Source organism: Manis pentadactyla, chromosome 2, assembly GCF_030020395.1.
Source record: "Manis pentadactyla isolate mManPen7 chromosome 2, mManPen7.hap1, whole genome shotgun sequence".
Classification (NCBI taxonomy): domain Eukaryota; kingdom Metazoa; phylum Chordata; class Mammalia; order Pholidota; family Manidae; genus Manis; species Manis pentadactyla.
The window spans coordinates 206,227,172-206,242,191 of NC_080020.1; the positions used below are offsets into that span (position 1 = coordinate 206,227,172).

Consider the following 15,020-nt stretch of genomic DNA (forward strand, 5'->3'; position numbering starts at 1 on the left):
CCATGGTACATTTTAGGTATATGCCAAAAGAAGTACAGTAAGTAAAAGGAAATCATTTTTCAGAAATGGGGTTTAGAAAACTAGTTAAGCAGTTGAAGCAACATGAACATAGACTGCTTAATCCCTGACACAAAGGTAAATTTCAGAGAAATTAATAATGAATATGAGAATTCAAATCAAAGGAAAATTATAATAAAATAGAATTGAATGTATATCGAACTTAGAGTAGGGTATCTCACTTTCAAATCAGTAAAAGGAAACAGGAAAATAATGGATTGCAGATTTGAATATTCAAAGTATAGTATTAAGTGTGTAAAAGTAAAAACAAAAATAAGATTGGTGAATTATTACAGTAAGTATTTTATAAGGTTAATATCTTTATTCTATAAGAGCTCATGTATTGGTAAGAAAAACAGTGATGCTATAGTCAACCTATATTTGACTAATAAATATTCAGTCAGATGATATAAAAATACAGTTCACCAAAATATTAAATTAATAAACAAGCATGTTTGGGAAAATGTTCAAAATAGTAATAAACACAGAGTAGGTATCATATGTTCAATTAAGGGAAAAATGAAATTGGTATTTCCATTATACACGAGGGGGTGATAAAACCTCATAGAACAGAACAATCAATGATTCCAGGCTCATAATATGTTAAAAACTGCATCAAATTCTAACACAGATAATAAAAAACATACACACTTAGAACTCTTTGTTCCCAAGAAAGTACCTCCATAACCAACAGATCATTTATAATTGAGCTTTGCTTAAAACTTGAATGTGGCCAAAAGTGGCCACTCTTTGAATTCAGTCCAATTTTCATGACACATCCTGAGGGTGGATGGGTGGAGTTTCTTTTGTTGTTGTCTTTAACATAAGCCAAGATTCAGCTTCCTTTTCTTGAAGATTTGAAATGCTTCCAACATTTTTGTTAAGTTGGAATTGGTGCTGTGTTAATGCCTTACATGTAGTAGACATTTGCTAATGGACACATTCTACTGCTTTTACTGCTAAGACCATGATACTGCATATAATCTGGTGGCAGTGATTACTTCCATTGATGAAGATTTGTCACTGTTAAAAGCTACAGAGAAAGAAATGAGCAGATAAGCATCAGTAAGTATTCTTTTCCGTCCTGTTTAATGTAAGTGCCTTAGTGGTGCCCAGCTTGCTCCTAATAGTTTAGATTGTCAAGACATTTAGTTTGTAGAGCTCTTTCCTCCTAGGATTGTGCAGAAGATCAAGTTCTTCTAGAATACTCTGAAATTCTTAGTTATTCACTCTCAATGATAGCAGTGAACTTTTCCTATTCCTTAAAAATGTAGATCAGAACTATTTTATTGGCAAATATTACAGCCCCAGTATCTGATTTTAGTGTAAAAGATTAAATTAAACCTGTGGTTCTCAATCAAAGTGATTTTGACCCCCAAGGAACATTTGGCAATGTCTGAAGACATTTTTAGTTGTCACAACCGAGGAGAGGAAGTGTTACTGACATCTAGTGCAGTTACAGTGCATAGGAGAGCACCCCACAACAAAGAAACGTTTGGCCTACAATATCGGTAGTGCTTAACTTGAAAAACCTTGAGTTAAACTGTGTAGAAATAGTATTTCTGAAGTTTGGAGAAATGTAAAACTTGTGTTATACTCTTGTAGAGTCTTAGTGAATATGAATCTCTTCTAGATGTGAATTATAGCTTGACGACTTTACAGTAGGATTTCTAGTTTGGCTTGGATTTGTTTGTTTTAAAAATAACGCAGTTTCCATTATGAGTATGGCTGTATTTAAACTGTATTAAACAATGTACATATAACTTTTATATACATATGTGTGTGTGTATGCCCTCATAGTGCTTTATAAAGTAAGCTTAACAACAAAACAGGATCTCTGCCTTCTAAACGAGTTTTTAAGCTGAAGGGAGTGCTTTTTATACTGATGAAACCCAAAGAGTTGTGGGACTGGCAGTCGGGAGAACTGAGAAGGCAGACAGATCTAAGCAGCAAGTAGAACTGGGACTGAGCCAAGCAGAAACTGGCTGGTCAGATCGCTGTTGGGAAGCCACTACCAGAGAGTCAGATTACAAATGAGCAAGTCAGAAGTCTTGCCCATCTTAGAGTGATTGTCCTGCATGGATCCCAGCACCAGGTCTTATTAGCATTTAAATATCTTCTATTTTGTTGCTGTTGTTATGCTGTATGTTAAAAAAAAAAAAATTCAAGGAAGACAGTAGCAATGTTTTCATATCAAACAGACAACAGACTTACAGAGAAATTTTGATTCTGTCACTTTCTTGTTTTGTTATTATAGACCACACTTAACTTCTGATCCTGATCTGTAGAATTAGGATGGTAATACTTACTTCCATTAAGAAAGTCTGGTGATTAAATGTAAAGCCTTTCATATAGTGTCTGGCACATAATTAGTGCCCTGAAAATAGTAATACTCATGGTTTTTTTTTTCTTATTAAGGTATCATTGATATACACTCTTACAAAGATTTCACAAGAAAAACAATGTGGTTATTACATTCACCCTTATTATTGAGTCCCTCGCATACCCCATTGCAGTCACTGCCCATCAGTGCAGTAAGATGCCACAGAGTCCCTGTTTGTCTTCTCTGAGCTATACTGTCTTCCCTGTGACCCCACACACACTGTGTGCACCAATCATGATAGCCCACAATCACCTTCTCCCTCCCTCCCCATTTGCCCTCCTCCACCCCTTCCCTTTGGTAACCAGTAGTCCCTTCTTGGAGTCTGTGAGTCTGTTGCTATTTTGTTTCTTCAGTTTTGCTTTGTTATTATAGTCCACAAATGAGGGAAATCATATGGTATTTGTCTTTCTCTGCCTGGTTTATTTCACTTAGTTTAAAACCCTCTAGTCCATCTATATTGTTGCAAATGGCAAGATTTCTTTCTTTTTTATGGCTGAATAATATTCCATTGTGTATATGTATCACAACTTCTTTAGCCATTCATCTACTGATGGACATTTAGGTTGCTTCTATATCTTGGCTATTATAAATAGTGCTGCATAAACAGGGGGGTGCATATGTCTTTTTGAATCTGAGAAATTATATTCTTTGGGTAAATTCCTAGGAGTGGAATTCCTAGGTCAGATGGTATTTCTATTTTCAGTTTTTTGAGGAACCACCATATTGCTTTTCACAATGGTTGAAATAATTTACAGCCCACCAGCAGTGTAGGAGGATTCCTCTTTCCCCACATCCTCACCAGCATCCTTGTTCCTTGTTCCTAGTCTTTTCTTTTGTTGGCCATCCTAACTGATGTGAGGTGATACCTCATTGTGGTTTTAATTTGCATTTTTCCCTGATAATTAGCAATGTGGAGCATCTTTTCATGTGCCTTTTGACCATCTGAATTTCTTCTTTGGAGAAGTGTCTGTTCATAGTAATACTCATGGTTTTAAAATCCTTTTAAGGGGAAAATCTGAAAAGATTATTGATCCTGTGTAGTTGTAAAATTTTAGTTAATAACAAAGCATCTATAGCATTCTTTCAACATGCTGATATTGCTTTTTACCCTTGCCTTTTGATTTTAGTATTTAGCACATGAAAAACTATAGAGAACAGGTCTTCATTTTATTAGAGAACTGGGTACTTGTTTTGAGGAAGTTAAATGAGAGCCTATGTCAGGTGCTTTGCACAATGCCTGATGCATAGTAACTACACTCAGTGGATGTTAGTGTCCCACCTTCTGACTTTCATATTACCAAGAGGCTTAGAAAATTCCACTGTTATACTACTGCTATTGTGTTAATTTGTTGAATGAATATAGTAAATGTAATTGGAGAGTAAAGGAAAATTGGCAGACAACCATTTATTTTAAGCTATAATGGTGTTTACTGAAACTGAAATGATTCTAACTGAGGCTTACTGGCTGCTTTTAGCTGATGTAAACATTTGTTTTTAATTTTGACCAATTTTGACCATTTATATGACACTAAACCTGAAGAATCTTTGCTTATGTATCCTAATTAGAAGCGATTTTGGTCTATTTGAATGTATTGTCTCTGCAGACATGGGTTGGGTATAATTTTCAGATTCTGCCAAAGTAGAGAGAAAACCCCAGCTGTATCTTTTGTTTTCGAAGTTGTCATTCTGTGTTGTTTTTTTCTGCCCCATTCTTTCCACTGCAGCTGTGTTGCAGTGGCTAGGTGACATCCTACTCTTTGCCCCATCCCTACATTTTTGTCGGCGAAACTGTGTCAGGAAACCATAACTAATCTGGAGGCTCAAACTGGACGAAAGTTTTTTTTTTTTTTTTGTGCTGTATATTCAGGTTAAGACCTTGGATGGAATAGAAAGTTATGAAAAGTTTGAATTAAAGATAATCAGAATTGAGAGAGGGGCGGAAGATGGCGGCGTGAGTAGAGCAGCGGAAATCTCCTCCCAAAACAACATATATCTATGAAAATATAACAAAGACAACCCTTCCTAGAATAAAGACCAGAGGACACAGGACAATATCCAGACCACATCCACACCTGAGAGAACCCAGCGCCTCGCGAAGGGGGTAAGATACAAGCCCCGGCCCCGCGGGAGCCGAGCGCCCCTCCCCCCAGCTCCCGGCAGGAGAAGAGCAGGCAGAGCAGGAGGGAGACGGAGCCCAGGGCTGCCGAACACCCAGCCCCAGCCATCCGGGCCAGAGTGTAGGGCCCTCGATACTGGGAAAACAGGGCAGCAAGAACAGTGAGCAGGCACTGGAGGCTGGGCGACAGAGGACATAAGAAAAGCGCGCGACCATTTTTTTTTTTTTTGCTTTTTTGCTGCTTTGTTTTGGCGAGCGCTGTTTGGAAGTCTTAAAGGGACAGGGACCCCAATATTAGGGAAACAGGGCAGAAAGACCGGTGAGCAGAGGCCTGAGGCTGGCACCGGAGAATAAAGAAAAACGAACGACCACCTTTTTTTTTTTTAAATAAAAATTTTTTTTTTTTTAAATTAAAAAAATTTTTTTTTCTTGTTTTTTTTTGTGGTCGTTGTTTTGTTTTGGCGGGTGCTTTTTGGAAGTCTTAAAGGGGCAGGGCGGGCCACTTAATCCAGAGGTAGGGAATCCGGGATCTCTGGGCACCCTAACCCCTGGGCTGCAGGGAGCAGGGAGGCCCCTTACGGAGATAAATAGCCTCCCAGCCGCTCCTGCTCCAACGCGACTCCACCATTTTGGAGTAGCTGCCGGAGCCAGGCCACGCCCACAGCAACAGCGGAGATTAACTCCATAGCAGCCGGGCAGGAAGCAGAAGCCCTGTCTGCGCGCAGCTGCGCAGCACAAGCCACTAGAGGTCACTGTTCTCCCAGGAGAGGAGGGCCACAAACCAACAAGAAAGGAAGTCCTTCCAGCCGTCACTCGTCCCAGTTCTGCAGACTATTCCTATCACCATGAAAAGGCAAAGCTACAGGCAGACAAAGATCACAGAGACAACACCAGAGAAGGAGACAGACCTAACCAGTCTTCCTGACAAAGAATTCAAAATAAGAATCATAAACATGCTGACAGAGATGCAGAGAAATACGCAAGAAAAATGGGATGAAGTCCGGAAAGAGATCACAGATGCCAGAAAGGAGATCGCAGAAATGAAACAAACTCTGGAAGGGTTTATAAGCAGAATGGATAGAATGCAAGAGGCCATTGATGGAATTGAAATCAGAGAACAGGAACGCATGGAAGCTGACATAGAGAGAGACAAAAGGATCTCCAGGAATGAAACAATATTAAGAGAACTGTGTGACCAATCTAAAAGGAGCAATATCCGTATTATAGGGGTCCCAGAAGAAGAAGAGAGAGGCAAAGAGATGGAAAGTATCTTAGAAGAAATAATTGCTGAAAACTTCCCCACACTGGGGGAGGAAGTAATCAAACAGACCACGGAAATACACAGAACCCCCAACAGAAAGGATCCAAGAAGGGCAACACCAAGACACATAATAATTAAAATGGCAAAGATCAAGGACAAGGAAAGAGTGTTAAAGGCAGCTAGAGAGAAAAAGGTCACCTATAAAGGGAAACCCATCAGGCTAACGTCAGATTTCTCAACAGAAACCCTACAGGCCAGAAGAGAATGGCATGATATATTTAATACAATGAAACAGAAGGGCCTTGAACCAAGGATACTGTATCCAGCACGACTATCATTCAAATATGACGGTGGGATTAAACAATTCCCAGACAAACAAAAGCTGAGGGACTTTGCTTTCCACAAACCACCTCTACAGAACATCTTACAGGGACTGCTCTAGATGGGAGCACTCCTAGAAAGAGCACAGCACAAAACACCCAACATATGAAGAATCGAGGAGGAGGAACAAGAAGGGAGAGAAGAAAAGAATCTCCAGACAGTGTATATAACAGCTCAATAAGCGAGCTAAGTTAGGCAGTAAGATACTAAAGAGGCTAACCTTGAACCTTTGGTAACCACGAACTTAAAGCCTGCAATGGCAATAAGTACATATCTTTCAATAGTCACCCTAAATGTTAATGGGTTGAATGCACCAATCAAAAGACACAGAGTAACAGAATGGATAAAAAAGCAAGACCCATCTATATGCTGCTTACAAGAAACTCACCTCAAACCCAAAGACATGTACAGACTAAAAGTCAAGGGATGGAAAAACATATTTCAAGCAAACAACAGTGAGAAGAAAGCAGGGGTTGCAGTACTAATATCAGACAAAATAGACTTCAAAACAAAGAAAGTAACAAGAGATAAAGAAGGACACTACATAATGATAAAGGGCTCAGTCAAACAAGAGGATATAACCATTCTAAATATATATGCACCCAACACAGGAGCACCAGCATATGTGAAACAAATACTAACAGAACTAAAGGGGGATATAGACTGCAATGCATTCATTCTAGGAGACTTCAACACACCACTCACCCCAAAGGATAGATCCACTGGGCAGAAAATAAGTAAGGACACGGAAGCACTGAACAACACAGTAGAGCAGATGGACCTAATAGACATCTGTAGAACTTTACATCCAAAAGCAGCGGGATATACATTCTTCTCAAGTGCACATGGAACATTCTCCAGAATAGACCACATACTAGGCCACAAAAAGAGCCTCAGAAAATTCCAAAAGATTGAAATCCTACCAACCAACTTTTCAGACCACAAAGGCATAAAACTAGAAATAAACTGTACAAAGAAAGCAAAGAGGCTCACGAACACATGGAGGCTTAACAACACGCTCCTAAATAATCAATGGATCAATGACCAAATCAAAATGGAAATCCAGCAATATATGGAAACAAATGACAACAACAACACTAAGCCCCAACTTCTGTGGGACACAGCAAAAGCAGTCTTAAGAGGAAAGTATATAGCAATCCAAGCATATTTAAAAAAGGAAGAGCAATCCCAAATGAATGGTCTAATGTCACAATTATCGAAATTGGAAAAAGAAGAACAAATGAGGCCTAAGGTCAGCAGAAGGAGGGACATAATAAAGATCAGTGAAGAAATAAATAAAGTTGAGAAGAATAAAACAATAGCAAAAATCAATGAAACCAAGAGCTGGTTCTTCGAGAAAATAAACAAAATAGATAAGCCTCTAGCCAGACTTATTAAGAAGAAAAGAGAGTCAACACAAATCAACAGTATCAGAAACGAGAAAGGAAAAATCACGACGGACCCCACGGAAATGCAAAGAATTATTGGAGAATACTATGAAAACCTATATGCTAACAAGCTGGGAAACCTAGGAGAAATGGACAACTTCCTAGAAAAATATAACCTTCCAAGATTGACCCAGGAAGAAACAGAAAATCTAAACAGACCAATTACCAGCAATGAAATTGAAGAGGTAATCAAAAAACTACCAAAGAACAAAACCCCCGGGCCAGATGGATTTACCTCGGAATTTTATCAGACATACAGGGAAGACATAATACCCATTCTCCTTAAAGTCTTCCAAAAAATAGAGGAGGAGGGGATACTCCCAAACTCATTCTATGAAGCTAACATCACCCTAATACCAAAACCAGGCAAAGACCCCACCAAAAAAGAAAACTACAGACCAATATCCCTGATGAACGTAGATGCAAAAATACTCAACAAAATATTAGCAAACCGAATTCAAAAATACATCAAAAGGATCATACACCATGACCAAGTGGGATTCATTCCAGGGATGCAAGGATGGTACAACATTCGAAAGTCCATCAACATCATCCACCACATCAACAAAAAGAAAGACAAAAACCACATGATCATCTCCATAGATGCTGAAAAAGCATTTGACAAAGTTCAACATCCATTCATGTTAAAAACTCTCAGCAAAATGGGAATAGAGGGCAAGTACCTCAACATAATAAAGGCCATCTATGATAAACCCACAGCCAACATTATATTGAACAGCGAGAAGCTGAAAGCATTTCCTCTGAGATCGGGAACTAGACAGGGATGCCCACTCTCTCCACTGTTATTTAACATAGTACTGGAGGTCCTAGCCACGGCAATCAGACAAAATAAAGAAATACAAGGAATCCAGATTGGTAAAGAAGAAGTTAAACTGTCACTATTTGCAGATGACATGATACTGTACATAAAAAACCCTAAAGACTCCACCCCAAAACTACTAGAACTGATATCGGAATACAGCAAAGTTGCAGGATACAAAATCAACACACAGAAATCTGTGGCTTTCCTATATACTAACAATGAACCAACAGAGAGAGAAATCAGGAAAACAACTCCATTCACAATTGCATCAAAAAAAATAAAATACCTAGGAATAAACCTAACCAAAGAAGTGAAAGACTTATACTCTGAAAACTACAAGTCACTCTTAAGAGAAATTAAAGGGGACACTAACAGATGGAAACTCATCCCATGCTCGTGGCTAGGAAGAATTAATATCGTTAAAATGGCCATCCTGCCCAAAGCAATATACAGATTTGATGCAATCCCTATGAAACTACCAGCAACATTCTTCAATGAACTGGAACAAATAATTCAAAAATTCATATGGAAACACCAAAGACCCCGAATAGCCAAAGCAATCCTGAGAAAGAAGAATAAAGTAGGGGGGATCTCACTCCCCAACTTCAAGCTCTACTATAAAGCCATAGTAATCAAGACAATTTGGTACTGGCACAAGAGCAGAACCACAGACCAATGGAACAGACTAGAGAATCCAGACATTAACCCAGACATATATGGTCAATTAATATTTGATAAAGGAGCCATGGACATACAATGGCGAAATGACAGTCTCTTCAACAGGTGGTGCTGGCAAAACTGGACAGCTACATGTAGGAGAATGAAACTGGACCATTGTCTAACCCCATATACAAAAGTAAACTCAAAATGGATCAAAGACCTGAAGGTAAGCCATGAAACCATTAAACTCCTGGAAGAAAACATAGGCGAAAACCTCTTAGACATAAACATGAGTGACCTCTTCTTGAACATATCTCCCTGGGCAAGGAAAACAACAGCAAAAATGAGTAAGTGGGACTATATTAAGCTGAAAAGCTTCTGTACAGCAAAAGACACCATCAATAGAACAAGAAGGATCCCTACAGTATGGGAGAATATATTTGAAAATGACACATCCGATAAAGGCTTGACGTCCAGAATATATAAGGAGCTCTCACGACTCAACAAACAAAAAACAAATAACCCAATTAAAAAATGGGCAGAGGAACTGAACAGACAGTTCTCCAAAAAAGAAATACAGATGGCCAACAGACACATGAAAAGATGCTCCACATCGCTAATTATCAGAGAAATGCAAATTAAAACTACAATGAGGTATCACCTCACACCAGTAAGGATGGCTGCCATCCAAAAGACAAACAACAACAAATGTTGGCGAGGCTGTGGAGAAAGGGGAACCCTCCTACACTGCTGGTGGGAATGTAAGTTAGTTCAACCATTGTGGAAAGCAGTATGGAGGTACATCAAAATGCTCAAAACAGACTTACCATTTGACCCAGGAATTCCACTCCTAGGAATTTACCCTAAGAATGCAGCAATCAAGTTTGAGAAAGACAGATGCACCCCTATGTTTATTGCAGCACTATTTACAATAGCCAAGAATTGGAAGCAACCTAAATGTCCATCAATAGATGAATGGATAAAGAAGATGTGGTACATATACACAATGGAATACTACTCAGCTATAAGAAAAGGGCAAATCCAATCATTTGCAGCAACATGGATGGAGCTGGAGGGTATTATGCTCAGTGAAACAAGCCAAGCGGAGAAAGAGAAATACCAAATGATTTCACTTATCTGTGGAATATAAGAACAAAGGAAAAACTGAAGGAACAAAACAGCAGCAGAATCACAGAACTCAAGAATGGACTAACAGGTACCAAAGGGAAAGGGACTGGGGAGGATGGGTGGGTAGGGAGGGATAAGGGGGGGAGGAGTAGGGGGGTATTAAGATTAACATACATGGGGGGGTAGGAGAAAAGGGAGGGCTGTACAACACAGAGAAGGCAAGTAGTGATTCTACAACATTTTGCTATGCTGATGGACAGTGACTGTAAAGGGGTTTATAGGGGAGACCTGGTATAGGGGAGAGCCTAGTAAACATAATATTCGTCATGTAAGTGTAGATTAGTGATAGCAAAAAAAAAAGGGCAGTTCCTGTGTGGTAACCTCCAACGAGTTCTACACAAGGGTATAAAGGGCATATAAAAGTGTAGGCAAAGGGTCTGTTTGTGTTTATACAGAGGATCAAAGCCTAATTGGGCTACCCCGAAAATGAACTAAGATACGATATGAAAAAGAACTTCCAACATCTGCACCCTCTGGAAGACTCATGCCAGAAGATGATCATCAAAAAACCCCAACAAAGATCCACGCACTGCTACAGCTGTAGATGCACTCATCCCACCAGTTCCTGGACTTGCCATGGGAATGAGGAAGGAGATATCTAAGCTGGCCTGTGCATACAGTAAAACAACAAAATTGGACTGGATCTATACTGTTGGAACTCAACCAAGAATTTGGAGAAGTGCAAATTGTAGCGCTCCAAAGTCTTACAACTACAAACTATTTATTGTTAAAAGAACATATGGCATGTGAACAGTCCCCAGGAATGGGTTGTTTTAATTTGTCTGATTTCTCTCAGACTGTTCAAGTTCATTTGGACAATATCCACCATATCATAGATAAGTTTTCACAAATGCCTAAGGTGCCTAACTGGTTTTCTTGGTTTCACTGCAGATGGCTGGTAATTACAGATATGCTTTGGTTATGTAACTATACTCCTATTATGTTAATGTGTGTGTGCAATTTAAGTAGTAGCTTAAAACCTATACATGCTGAAGTTACTCTACAAGAAGATATATCAAAGAAATAATCAATCTTCCCATGTTTTCTTCCACCTGCTACTTCTATAGCTTTTCTTCTTCCTTCCTAATTACAACCCTTAAATAGAATTCGTGCCTCATATCAAATTTACCGAGTATCATAATTCTTCCAAGTGGTAAAGATACCTCAAGACAAATGCTGGGCATAGAAGCCACAGGGCATAAATATGCAAAGAAGTAAAAAGCTAACTTTTTCAAACAATAAGGCTTCTCTCTCACTTACCAACTTCACATTTCCCTGTATGGCCCCGGAAGATGACTGGTTAGCCAGAGACGGGTAAGATTCCTCAAGGGAGGAACAACCTAAGACAGGCACAGTCGCAGGGGGGTCATCAGGTGAGAAATTGGGGATCAACAGAGGTGAGGCTTAGAACCTCACCCCCCCGTTCTGAGAGAAATCTTCTGCATCCGTGGATGTTTTATTGCCCTTGTCTAGCTTGGATTAACACATAGTCTACAGGCACACACCTGATCATCTACATGTGCTCTCTTACAACACTAAACTAAGTTTTCTACCTTTATCTTGTATCTACCTACCACTTCAGCATTTTATTAAAAATAATAATAATAAAGAGAGAAATGTGGTATCCACATATAAATCAAGGATAAAAACCAAATGAGTATTCATATTTGAACTGACTGTTTATAGTTCATAATGCATGAGCAAAACCGAAAGTTTCTGTGATGACTGCCCTTGTACTGTTCACTATGTAACTTATTCATTATGTAAGAATTTGTTCTACATGTAAAAACTTGTTTGTTATGCCTCAGAAGATTGGAGACTGACAAAAATCAGGCTTGGGGTGGAATAATGATTGTGCATTGAGCATTGACTCCCCTATACAGAATTTTATTGTCGTTAACAACCATTTGATCAATAAATATGAGAGATGCCCTCACAAAAAAAAAAAAAAAAAAAAAAGGACAGACTTCCAATGGTAAAATAAATTAGTAACCGGGATGTAATGTATAGCATAAGGAATATAGTCAAGATATTGTATCAGCCTGGTAGGGTGATAGCTGGAACCTAGAATTATGTATATAAATGTTCTACCACTGGGTTGTACACTTGAAACTCATGTAATGTAATACTGTGTGTCAACTACCCTTCAATAAAAAATAATTATTAATAAAAAAAAAAAAAAAAAAAGATAATCAGAATTAATAGCAAAGAGAGAAAAAAGAAAATGAAAAAAGGTAACTTTAGTTTGTGTCAAAAAGAAATAGTGTTAAATAAAGTGGCCCCTCTGGTATGTCATAGCCAGAAAATCCTGGGTTGGAGATTAATGATGAAAGTGAAAAGTAAACTCAGAGTCCACACTGAATAATTTTTTCATTAACCAGTGCTTTCTATTTGTATATAGAAACAGAGTTGCTGAAATTATTTTCTTTAATTAAACACTTTCCTAAAAGATGATGTTAAATTAATATATTTGCTTCTGGGAAATAATATTAGTGTTTAATTAGTTACCTTTGCTTAATAGTCAACTTTTTTCAGTATGTGCTTGTTAAATACTAAGTTCTAGGTGCTGGGCATTTTGTAGGGAACATGAAAAGAGAATGCCCTTGTCCTTGTGGGGCTTATTTACTTTGATCTGGTTTATATTTAGAAAGACTTAGTGTGAAAATTTACTTGGCATCAAAATTAAAATGACTTTAGTATTCAACTTCTTGAAGTAAGTGAATATAAAGAAACATGTGGTGCCGAGAGTGTTCTAGATCTTGACCTGGGTAGTGGTTTATATGGGGATTGTGGGGAAGCTGTAGTTGTGTTCCAATTAAAATTAGCGCACTTTGGTCATTATACTTCAATTAAAAAACGTTTTTTAAAATAAAATATACATTGAAACTCTCCAATGGTTTCCCATTGCACTTAGAATAAACCTGCCTGCCTTTTTAAAAAGTGCATAGTGATAAATTATTTGTTCAGAAAATGTAAAATTCTGAAGCTGTTCTATTAATATGTAAAGATTGTATTTACCCAAGTAGAATTAAACACTTGAAAACTTCCTACCTCATCTAACATTTTATTGAAAGAATTTTGATAGCATGAACTTTTAACCTGGTCACATTAAATAACTCAAAGTAAAGTGTTGCTGAAGGAATTTTATTTGCAAGTACTGGAGTCTTCTTGTAACAAGTACAAATTAATACCATAAAAAGTAACTTCCATAAAATGGTTATAGAAAGATAAGATGATCTGTTTTTTATTCATGAAGCCATCTTTAATGCAAAAGCAAAGACAGAATCTGAAGTGGGCAGAGTGCATAAAGGGTGAAGATTTGGTAACTTATGATGAAATTGTGTTTCTCTCCCATATGCACTGAGAAAAGACTTCATTTTCCAGTCAAGAGGAGTCATTGGCACAGTCTGTAGAAAGCAAATCCAGAAAAGCTGGTGGAATTTGGAAGAGGCCAAATTAAAGGCCCCTTTTGCCTCTGTTCTGCTAGCTCTTCTGCTGTTTCTTTCATTTCCTCTTTTAATCAAGGCTGAGGTGGGCCAGGGAAGGAAACATGGCATGTTGAGCTTTTAGCAGGTTGTCAACTTCCATCCACATTTCCCAGTCTCTCTGTAGTCTTGGCCCTTTTATCTGGTAGAGCAGGGTTTCCCAGCTTAAGCACTGTGGACACTGCGGGCTGATACTTCTGTATTCTTTGGGGTGTGCTGTGCATTGTAGAGTGTTCGGCAGCAGCACTGGGCTCTATTCCCTAAATGCCAGCCTACCAGTTGTAACAGTCAAAAGTGTTGAGACTTTGCACATAGCTTCTAGGGGTGTGGGGCATTACCTGGATTGAGAAACTACCCTAGAGTGGTTCTCTATAAACTAAATAAACAGCCAGTGACAGTTACTTACAGTTGCTAAGTATGTTACCACCTCTGTTGCTCTTCTAGTCTTGTTCTCTATCACCAGTAGCTTTTCTCCCTTCATGATAATAGGATGCTTAGAAGGCATCATACCATTTTACTAGATAAGACTTGTATTGTGGAATGATAAATAGAAAGGAATCCAGTGAAAATAGCAGATTTACCAATGTAATCAAGAATTGATTTTCATTAGTTTGCTAGAATTTTTCTTGAAATTATAACTAAAAGGAGAAAAGTTCTCCTTTGTTCTTTATTCTACTGGAATCTGGTTTAGGAAAACAAACTGTTATCTTGGAAAAGCTCCATTTTTCTGTGTAGGATGTTTCACTGGCATCAGATCATTTTGAGAAATTAAACATACATACTATTAAATATACGGTATTTTTTTTTACATGAAGAACATTATGTTTACTAGGCTCTCCCCTACACCAAGTCCCCCCAACAAACCCCATTACAGTCACTGTCCATCAGCATAGTAAGATGTTGTAGAATCACAATTTGTCTTCTCTGTGTTGCACAGCCCTGCCCTTTCCCCCAACCCCCACATTATACATGCTAATCGTAATACCCCCTTTCTTCTTCCCCGCCCTTATCCCTCCCTTCCCACCCATCCTCCCCAGTCTCTTTCCCTTTGGTAACTGTTAGTCCATTCTTGGGTTCTGTGATTCTGCTGCTGTTTTGTTCCTTCAGTTTTTCCTTTGTTCTTATACTCCACAGATGAGTGAAATCATTTGGTATTTGTCTTTCTCTGCTTGGCTTATTTCACTGAGCATAATACCCTCTAGCTCCATCCATGTTGTT

The 15,020-nt window shown here is 38.4% G+C and overlaps 1 protein-coding gene across 3 annotated transcripts in view; it reads left to right on the forward strand.

The window, feature by feature from the left end:
* The window catches only part of PRKD3 (protein kinase D3), an 82,487-nt gene that overhangs the window by 18,386 nt on the left and 49,081 nt on the right, over positions 1–15,020 (forward strand). The window contains exon 2 of one of the 3 annotated variants that reach the window (XM_036931584.2): positions 1,022–1,122. The exons of the other annotated variants lie outside the window; for them this stretch is intronic. The gene's annotated coding sequence lies outside the window, so the exon portion shown is untranslated. The remainder of the gene's footprint in view (positions 1–1,021; positions 1,123–15,020) is intronic. 3 annotated transcript variants of the gene reach the window in all.